This window comes from Urtica dioica, chromosome 8, assembly GCF_054948205.1.
Source record: "Urtica dioica subsp. dioica isolate 48M chromosome 8, U.dioica_male_clone48M_v1_H2, whole genome shotgun sequence".
NCBI classification, from domain to species: Eukaryota; Viridiplantae; Streptophyta; class Magnoliopsida; order Rosales; family Urticaceae; genus Urtica; species Urtica dioica.
This window is the reverse complement of record NC_142763.1, coordinates 12,194,342-12,205,305: the sequence shown is the minus strand read 5'-3', so window position 1 is coordinate 12,205,305 and position 10,964 is coordinate 12,194,342.

The window sequence follows — 10,964 nt, the reverse complement described above, 5'->3', positions numbered from 1 at the left end:
CGATCCAAATTATGTTGCTCCTACTTTCCAGAATACGGAATTCACCGAAATTCCAAACACACAAATGCCATATTATCCTCAAATGGATCCCGAGCAAGCATATCAAGCACAAATACCGCCATCCGAAGCCGCTTTTCAAGAGTTTCAAGTGTTCGAGGAACATTATCATCAATCCCAAAATCCAAATGAAGAAGAAGACGACGACGAAACCCAAGATCCAAATGAACAACATGATGACGAGGAGGAGGAGGATGAAGAAGAAGACGTCCCACCGCCACCACCTCAGCCTCGAACTCAAGTTCCACGACCTCGACAACGTGAGCAACAAGAGGAGACCCGACAAAGACGACGTGCCCGAGAAGAACAACAACAACAACAACCACCTCAACAACAACAACCACCGCAACAACAACAACAACCTCAACAAGCACAAGCATCACGACGTCGAGCGAGGTCTGTTGTCTGGATGTTCTTTGAAGAGGTGGTTGCCAACGGTGAAAAAGCCGAAAAATGTCACGTTTGTGGAAAAATCTTTAGCGCTCATAACACTAGATTTGGGACGTCGCTATTGTGGAGTCATCACAGACACTGCCATGGGGGGACACAATCTGGAGCCTCTACAACCCAAGTAAGTAACATCGATCCTTTAAGATTTAGACGTGATTTAGTTGAATATTTTGTATCAACCGATCAATCTTTTAGTCATATCGAATCTCAAGGCTTTGTTAGATTCATTAGTTCTTTTATTCCAAACGTACAACTAATGTCTAGGAAAGCCTTGAGATCCGATATCCTAAAATGGTTTTTAGGAGAAAAGGAACAAATGAAAGACTCAATATCCTCTGGTAGATATAGCGTAGCCTTAACATCGGATATATGGACCGGTCAATCTAAGATGGACTTTATGAGCGTTGTAGTCCATAACATAGACGACGATTGGAACCTGAACAAACGTATCATAGCGTTTAGGAGGATAGAAGGTTCGCACACTGGTGAGAACATCTTAGATATCATAGTTAGTGTTTTAGCTGAGTGGGGTTTGAACAATAGGGTTATATCTGTGACCTTAGATAATGCCACTAGCAACAACGCCATGATTAGGGAGTTGACCCAAAAACTTAACGCAGACGAAACCCTTATACATCAACGTTGTGCTACCCACATCATCAACCTCATAGTTCAAGCCGGAGCCGCTAGTTACGACCCTTCGATAAACAAGATTAGGAATTACATAAGTTGGATAAATAGTTCAACCTCTAGAGTAGATGAGCTTAAGAGACGGCTTAGACTAAACGGCCTTCAAGAACGCACATTTCACCTAGATAACAAAATTAGGTGGAATTCAACCTTTCTTATGCTGACCAACTTCTTATCCGAGCGTTACGTCGATGTTATTGTTTCTTACATTAACAGCGTACATGGCGAAAACGCTATATCTGATTTGGATATTAGGATGGCTGAATCATTTGTTTCTTTTCTCGACATTTTTTATAAAGAAACTTGTTATCTTTCTGCTGTTTACACTCCCACTTCTTTTCTCGGTCTTCATACTATGACCGCAATAGCTGTGCATCTTGATAAAAATAAAAACGAAACTATTTTTCAAGATTCTATTCAAGCAATGACAGCAAAGTTTTTAAAATATTGGGGGGCTGGAAAGGTTCCATTACTATACGGTTTTGGAGCCATTCTAGACGTCCGATGTAAAATTGGAGGTTTAAATTTTTTTTTGAAATACATAAGAAACCATTTTGTGGACCAAGATTACGTTGCACTTGATCTTCCGAGGATCGTGCAAGCTTTTTTTGATCTTTTCAAGGTTTACGAGGCGAAACTTCTACCGCAATACCGAGCGCAACCTTCTCAATCACAGACGCAATATCCGAGAAGACACCAATACACGAATGTCTTCGTCAACGCGCCCGCGTACAGCCCGTCTCCTCAACAACAAGAAGCTGGGACAAGTCAGACGAGGTCAAGTGCAACCGACGCACGGTCCCATCCGGAGATCCAAGAGTACGATAGGAACGATTGGGTCAGGTCGGACGACGAAGCCATCGACCTCTTGGTTTGGTGGAGGCAGAATGCGAGGAGGTTTCCGATCTTGTCATCTATGGCACAAGACATCATCACCATCCCAGTTTCAACTGTGTCCTCTGAGGCGGCTTTTAGCAGCGCGGGCCGGATCATCGACGATAGAAGATGCAGCCTGAAACCGGAGATGGTCGAAGCATTGACGTGCGGAAAAGATTGGATTCAACATCGAAATCGAGCACAAGAAACATTCATGTGCTTCGATATTCTAGACGATTTTGAAGTTGATTTTGCAAACGTAAACATAAATGGTTAAAGTATCGTGTATAACAAAGGGATATCCCGGCCCTTGTCCGGGATACATTTTCAAACATTTAACGAGGAAAGGGGTGCTCTTTTTCCTCGCCGTCGCACCTTTTTAGGGGTCGGTGAGGTTTTTTAGGAGGCCCATTTTTAATTTCACATTCTTCTTTATTGTTTTTTTTACCCATTTTTAATTATTTAACAACATTCATATTTTTCATTTCTACCCACTTATTCCAAATCTTTTCACTTTAATCCTTTCATTTTATTTATTAAATTCTTTTTTTAAATTTTTTTTTTTTTTTAATGCCTAACGGGATCCGCGGATCCCGTTAGACATTTACCGCCTCCGTCCCGTTATATAACGGGACGGGACTCCCGTTCGGCGAATTAACGGGAGTCCGGGCGGGGGCGGGACGGGAGGCGCGGGAACTCCCGGTAAGCAATAAACCAAAATCATATAGTTCCGTCCCAATAAAAAAAAAAATTAAGGTTGTGTTTGGTAGTTAACTCAAAAAGTTTTTGTTTATAGTTTTCTAATTTTTGTAGTTGTACTGAAAAACTGTTTTGTAGTTGTTTTCAAAAAGCTGTTTGGTACAGTTTTTATTTTTGTTTTTGAGAAAGTGAAAAAACTGAAAAAACTGAAAAAAGTGTTTGGTATAGTTTTCATTTTTGTTTTTGAAAGAATGAAAAGAGAAGATGAGGAGAAAGATGAGAGAAGAGAAGAAATTTTTTTTCAAAAACACATTTTATTTGTTTTCAGTTTTCTTTACTTTTTTTCAAAACAACTTGAAAATTTTTTCCAAAAACTTAAACCAAACATGTTTTCAATTTTTGTTTTCAATTTTTTCAACTCAAAAACTAAAAAATTGTTTTTGAGAGGAATACCAAACATGAGCTAAGATTTTAGCTCCGCGATTTCCCATCGGTCAATGAGACTTTGATTTATGGTCTTGACTCTTAACCACCAGACTTGGGATGAGATATTTTGTTCACTTTTGTTACTTATAGATTTTTGTTTTAGTTCGTTGTCAACAGGAGATTATGGATTCTTCGAGGCCCTCGGTTGAAGCGCAAAGTTGTCAATGACATGCGAGCCCATCTCTGCCTTACGAACCATCATCGCTCAATCACGTCTCCAATGAAGGATTTTTTTCTTAACTTTTCTTTCTATTTTACTATAGTTTTCATATTTTGAATTTTCCTTTGATCATGTATTATAATTTAAGTCGCTATGACTTCATAACTATATTTCCGTTGATTAGCCCTTTTAACAAAAAAAGAAAAAAAAATAAAACTGTATCTCACAAAGTGAAGAAAAAAAAATTGTAAGCATCAAGAAAAAATATTGTTCATAATTAAAAAACACTATTTTCATGATAAAAAGTTTATACATGCTATTCTTGAGATGTATTTCAAAAAATACACTATTGCATGCAACTTCAACTATAGAACTAACATTTAGGCCCTTAAAGAGAAGTTGGGCTTTTGATATAAGAAGTTGGGGTTTGAAGAATATTGGGCTAACATAAAGGCTTAAAAAGCTAAGTTTCAGCCCAAATATCATTTCAGGCTATAGTAAGCCGTGAACAATTTCAACTCCTTAAACGCCATGACATTTGGCCATTGAAATGTGAATGTAGAGTCTGAAGTGAAGCTGAGAGTAATCCTACCGTTATTGCCAAGATATATGTTATATGGACTTTAATTCTAAATATAGTTTTGGCTCCAAATGTAAGTCAACTTCTCACATTTATTATTGCATCAATATGAATCCTTACATTTTGTACTCAATCTTGATTGGTTTGTGCAATCAACGTTTTCGCTAGCCGCTGATTATACAACGGAAATTTTTAAAAGTTTCCCACCATAACGATTATGAATTGTAAAAGAAACAATACAAAACCTCTTAAATTATTTCCTTAAAGAAGTAATCATTGAAAGATATTTGATAAAGTTTTTAAATTAAGATATTAGAAATATTTACTGCTCTCGAGGAAGCTCGCGTGGATTTATAAACTAATATTGGTAAAAAAAAAAAAAAAAAAAATAGATGGACTTCAAAGTCCCCAAATTTACTATATGACTTTGAAATCAATCTATTGAAAATAAAAGAAAAACTAGAAATTAAAAAAAAAAAAAAAACATTTAATTTGATCATTTTTGCTTCTGTTTTATGGGTTTATCAGTTATCGAGTAAAATAATTTACACAAAAATATAATAAATGATTTGCTATCATCATGTGTGGCAAGGGACGAAGCCATGAATCTAGATTAAAGGGGACTAATTTGCAACAAAAATTCAAGGGGGTTGGTTTGTAAATTTTGAAGGTAAAAAATGTAAAAAAAAAAATAAAAAATGGTCAAAAATAAAAAATAAAATAAAAAATAAAAAATAAAAAAATTGAGTGGGGACTATAACCCACCCTGGACTGGTACTGGCTTCGTGCCTGGTGGTAATCATGGAAAAATGTTTGGCACCCATATTTTATTTTATTTCAATATAATTCATAGCTTCATACATTGTTTTTAAGTTTATAATGTAATATTTTAGTTACATAAATATGTGTGTTATTTAAATACTCCACTGGTGACCATGTAAAATTATACTTCATGTCTTCTATGATCTTTAATTAGTTGCTAAATTATTATTTATATAGATCTATAAAGCAAAAGAAAAATGTCCCACTTGTATTTGTTTGTACATGATCATAACTTTCACAAAAACCATTAATGTTCAAATGTGATTATATAGACTGAGACGAGTGAGTAATTTGAATTTTAGAAAAGGCCTTGTTCAAATGTCTAGGACGAAGAAGACATTTTCAAGTACCCAAGTCATTTGGAAGCAATCAATGAAGACGAAGCACGAGTTTCACATAATATATAGTGTACTGTATATATATACAAAACATATCGACCGAGCTCAACACATACGACACAATATGTGAGTTAATGAACGACGCCACTTATCAATGTGTTCATTATTATTTTTTTTTTTAGGAAAGAGCATGAAAAATATATGTTTTTTTTATTATTTATTATTCATATAACATTTCTTTTCTCTATCCTAATTTTAAGTTTACTGTTGTGAAATTATTTGAAGTTGAAGACGTCTGAGCTTGAATCACGCATGACATGCGCTTTCATTTTAATATCTTTTGCACATCGAAAAGTCTTAAATACCACAAGATACGATAAGCTTGAATTCGGACTGCACCAAGACGTAATGAAATTCGAACGTAGGTAAGAATTATTTTTTGGAGAAAAGTGTTTCAAATGGGGAGATAGATATGTTCGAAAACCAAGTGACAAATTCCATAAATCCAGCGTGGTTATATACGAATTTGTACCTATTTGCGAATGGTAACGACGAAGAGTCGTACATGTTCGTTTGAACAACAATTTTAGTTGCAAATGACACGTTCGTTTGGTTCGTTCGCCAAATGATCGTTTGTTTCCAAACGACGCAACTATTCGTTCAAACGGATACTACAAAATAACCATCATGCCAAAGAACGCGGTCGTTGGTGACCGCGCCATGAGCCTGCATGACGTCGTGCCTAAGTGCGCATACAAAGCGCCACTAACACCTCTACGTCTGACCCCGGTGTCGCGCTTGCTTGCGCAAGCACCGCGCGAGAGAGTGACAAGTAACACTCTCTAAGCTCCATAGCATTTATTAATGGTTATTCAATGGAACATATATAATGAGCTCATATTATTAGTGTTTATTCCATGTGAGACTCTTTCCCACTTACATATCTCTCTTACTCACAATACACTATTTTGTTCTTTAGTTAACAATCAAAGGAAATATCACCTTTATTAAATGTTTTTTCTTCCCCAACTTTTGTTTGAAAATATTTTCCCTTTTTTCATTTCATATCAGATTCTTGCGGGATGGGCATCGTCTCGGCTAGCGTGGACCAGGAGGTCTATGGTTGCTCATAGCAGACGGTCTTTGACGGTGACAAGACTCGATGCTGGAAGACCCGATTCCTCAATCGAGCTCATCGTCTTTTTCCCCTTGTCTTGGTTTGACGAGGCTTTCAGATGCGCGGCTCCATCGCCGCCATTGCGGGTGTGGGCCAAGTATCGTTTGGTCGTTGCCTTCAGATGGTTTAACAGAAGGAGAAGCGTATTGGCGCAGTTTAGTACGCAGATAAAATTGGAATATTTTGGTTGTGCTTCATTTTAGTGTGAGTTTTGGTTATGTTCACATTTCATTTGTAGTTGGTGTGATTTAAAGATGGAGTAACCATCTTTCAGGTTTTCTTATTTTCTTATCATAGTTTAGATTGTATACAGATTCTTAAACTTAATTTCTCTTAGTATGTGATCCTTAATGTATGAATTTTTTTATATTAACCTTCGAAGGTACTAAGACAACGCCATGGAGTTGGTCAAAGCTTAGTGCGAGCTATTGTTATCCGTCAATCGAAAACTCACACACAATATGCTATACGATTCTAGTGTTAAACAAAGTACGACTTGATGTCTTTTTTTTTCATGTTATGTGTTCGTGGATATTACACTCGTTTTCTAATATATAAACTCTTATACAAAAATGTAGATTAAAAATGTTATTATTATTCATTAAAAAGGGATATTAATGTGACTTGAATTCTACTTGTTTCTAAAAATACAAGTTTAGTAATTTTTACTTTAAATTAAAGTTTTCTACGCTTTACACGATGAAAAAAAAAAAGTTAAATCGATTAACAACCGGTTAACAATTTTTTTAAGAGAACCCATGATCCTTTTAACAATTTTTCAGTCATGGTCAACCATTGGCCATAAATAAATTTGAACATCAATAAATGTAGTAAATTTATGAATAACTTATAGTTTATCTATACTTCGTAATAACGGTTACAATCTATATTCAAATTTGTTTACTATTTACATATAACACTAAAAATCTTTCAATGATATGCATAATTAATAATGAAAAAATAAACCCAAAACTTTCATGTTAGAGCTCACCCATAAGTGAAACCGGTCGAGGTTTGTACTTGCTACCAATTCCATTTAGTCTGCAAAAGAGTGGAACTAAAATCTAGTTTTTAATATTTTTCTATTTTACTTCTTCAAGTTTTCTAAATATATTTATTTCTTCCACATTGTGATTCGTGACATTCTGCTCAAATAAAAAGAATTTTGATATTGGGCCGAGTAAATTGAAGAGCTCAGGAATTCCCTGACAAAAAGATAGTTACGTTGCAATAAAAAGAATAAATCATAAAACATAGCATAAAATCTCTCAAGTGTCTTTTTCTCAAAAATTTCCCCTTTTCGTTACATTATGATATAATGATCAAGTTGTTAAAAGTCCCTTCAGCTACCTGTATTATTATGTACCTACTTCCATCAAATTATGATTTGTATTTCAATAATAAATAATAATAAAATATACTTATCAAGTTATTGCCGGGCCCTCTGAAAATTCCTGGACGCTAATATTTATTTACTGGGAAATAATGATAATAGTTAGCATCTTAATGGGTTCAAATTCTCCACCTCATAAAATGATAAATTATGTTTAGAAAATCCTAGTTTCTCTCAGCCTCTTGTTGTGCCCTCTTCTTTCCTTTTCTTGGTTTTAATATACTTAAATAATATCTATTGTGTTTCATTGATCAATCGATATCAGATTTCTTGGGGTATTCATGACACATAAAGGGAAAGAAAAAATAAAAAGAAAAAAGAGAGAGATGAAAATCAGTGATTTTTAAGTGCATATCTTTGTGGGAAAAACCACATGTGAAGAAATTAATCACTATATTAAGCAACCTTAAATGAATGTAATAATTTTTTTTTTTTTTGTGTGAATAATTCAATATATTTACATCATACATCATATCATCAATTACATCGAACATTTAATCACAAATTACAAGATATAATCTTCAAACGTCAATATTGTGTTTCTTAAAGATTGAATCATCGTCATCTCGCATAGGTCACTTCACAGACATAATGTTTTGTCACCCAAATTAAGTTCTTGGAGGTTTAAATGAAGGCACAATTAGATCAATAGTCCGATATGCCATCATCCTTTTAAAAAATAGTCAAAGTTTCATTTTATTAAGAAAATAGTCTACTAATCCGAATAAGTTAAATGAACTATTTTAGTTAATTCAATTATTTCGATCTAGTGAGTTATTTTCTTAATAAAATGAAATTTTGACTAAAATTTTAAAATAAACTAATTGATTGGTTAATTGCAACAAATTCTTCTTAAAGGAATGTAATTTAAATTGTTCATTGTATTATAGACAATTTAGAGCTCCATAATTATTTGTACATTAGTACTTATCAATTCTCACAAAAATTTTATACATAAATAAATAAAAACAAATAAAAAAAACATTCAGATAGTATAGCGTGGATAACTTAGAGTTGTTCATATTGGGTATTTTGTATAAAAAAGTTTTTAATGGGAAGTGATATTTACATATAACATTTTTTGTGTGTTATACCTAGAGAGTATTGATCAGTTGGAGACGAGAGTAATTATTGTTGTAAAATTCAGAATGGTATATGGTAAAAACATAATGATATATATTGTGTTTTGATGTAAAATTAAAACCATTTCAATTAGTGTTCTAGGGCAAATGTTTTGTGAGAAAACAATAGAAAATTCGATAATGATATCTGGTAAAAGCATTTTACCCATAGATTTTAAAAACAACGATATCTAGTCAAACGCAAAACCATAGGAAGAAAGAAGAACAAACAACGAGGAGTCACTTTCATATATGCACGTAGACTGTTTTGCATGGCTACGAACCACTGGCAAAAGATAAAAGATTTGTGGCCCGTTTCAGAATTTTCGCTGTCTCAAAAAAATCTTTTTTATTTTTATTTTATTTCTATCTTTCTTTTTTGAATAAAAACAAAAAAAAATAAGAAAGATGTGTACTTTGGCATAATTAAATTTGGCCTCGTTCAGCCAAAAATTGCGGTATAATTAGTGGGAATAATGAGCACCAATTTCCCATTTACAGAATTATTAGAGCATATTTATGGAAAAATCGATATGACACTTGAGGTCCATCATTGATATATATAGCATAGGGCACATATATATATAATATTCTCAATGATATTTGTCTATATCGATCATTTTCTTATATGAAAGATTGAAAAGTGACGAGGTTCAAATTATAATTGCATGTGTAATCCTTTCCCTACGTGAAAAACAAATTTACCAAGAAATCATTTCTACAGAGAAAGTAATAAAGTTCTAACATAATGAACTGTAATTTGATATTATATGTCGATTTCTTTTTTAACACCGCATTGTACTATCCGATATTTAAAACGAAATGGCCTTGAACATGAGCTTTTGCAACAACGTTGATAAAAGTGTTAAACTCCATATTAGCCAAAAGCAAGATGAATATGATGGGTGTTTAAGCAGTGATATATTTTAAAGCCCCACAAATCTTTTCCGCATTAATTATGTGCAAAGAAATCTTGTTTGTTAGGTCTCGTCTACTAGTGGTGGGTGGTACGTCATTCTTATACAAACTTATATTTGAGGTGATTTGAATAATATACATCATGTCCCAAACTTAGCCGTTGAGATTTTAGCAAACTAATTCACATTATTCTAATATGAAATATAGTTACTATTGCGTGATGCTCATGTATATAACTACCTACGCAAGATTTAATAGAAATTAATTATATAACATAATTGAGTTTCCAAAGTACTGTTGGGCGGAACGTAGCAAACATGCTCGCTTTCTCGAGATTTGGATGATTGCAGCTTCAGGGTCTCGGTTTCATCGGCGAACATTTCACTTGGGAAAAGAATAGAGAAGCATAAAAAAAAGGTTCATGAATAATAAATTTGGGCATTCATTTAAGAAAATTATGTTCCGACCGAACCGGAGTTTCATAAGTGATTAGAACAAAATGCTCACAATACTACCGAAATTATGGCCAAACTAGAACGAAACACTCGTTTCAAGTTTTTTATGCAATAACAAATTAAAACCTAAAATACACTCTAATGTCAAAAAAAAAAAAAATCAGTGAACAATATTATAACGGTACCAAAAATCTTAACGAAATTATGATATCGTTGTAAGGTCGGAACAAAATAGAATTTTGGTTTATCTATCCGGATACCCGTCTTTAGCGCACAGTAGTATAAATTTGTGGGGAACCGAGATTAAAAAGACGTGTCGGAAGAAAAATTTGGGAGAGGGAGGACATGTTTAAAATTTGGAAAAAAAAAATATGAGATTTAAGGCAATGCGATTTATATTATTGAGAATTTCTAATCTTTTCCTTGTTTCAAACTCAAGTACATCACCAATATTATTTATACTAGTGACATTCATAAATAAATAGTTTGATTTTAAATTTTTTTTTTCACAAATTTAATCTAATGGCTTTCTCTATGATTCCTATTTTATCTTTATAGGAAGCTCCATAGATTTATCTAAAATTTGCTTTCTAGATTTATTATATCAACATGTTAAGAATAACGAACTAGAGATAGGAGAGAGAGAAGAGAGAAGAGAAACTGTTAGGGAGAATTTCTGAATTGATTCTCATTAACTGAATAAACCTCTCAACTGTTTGATATAAATACATGGTGCTTGAGT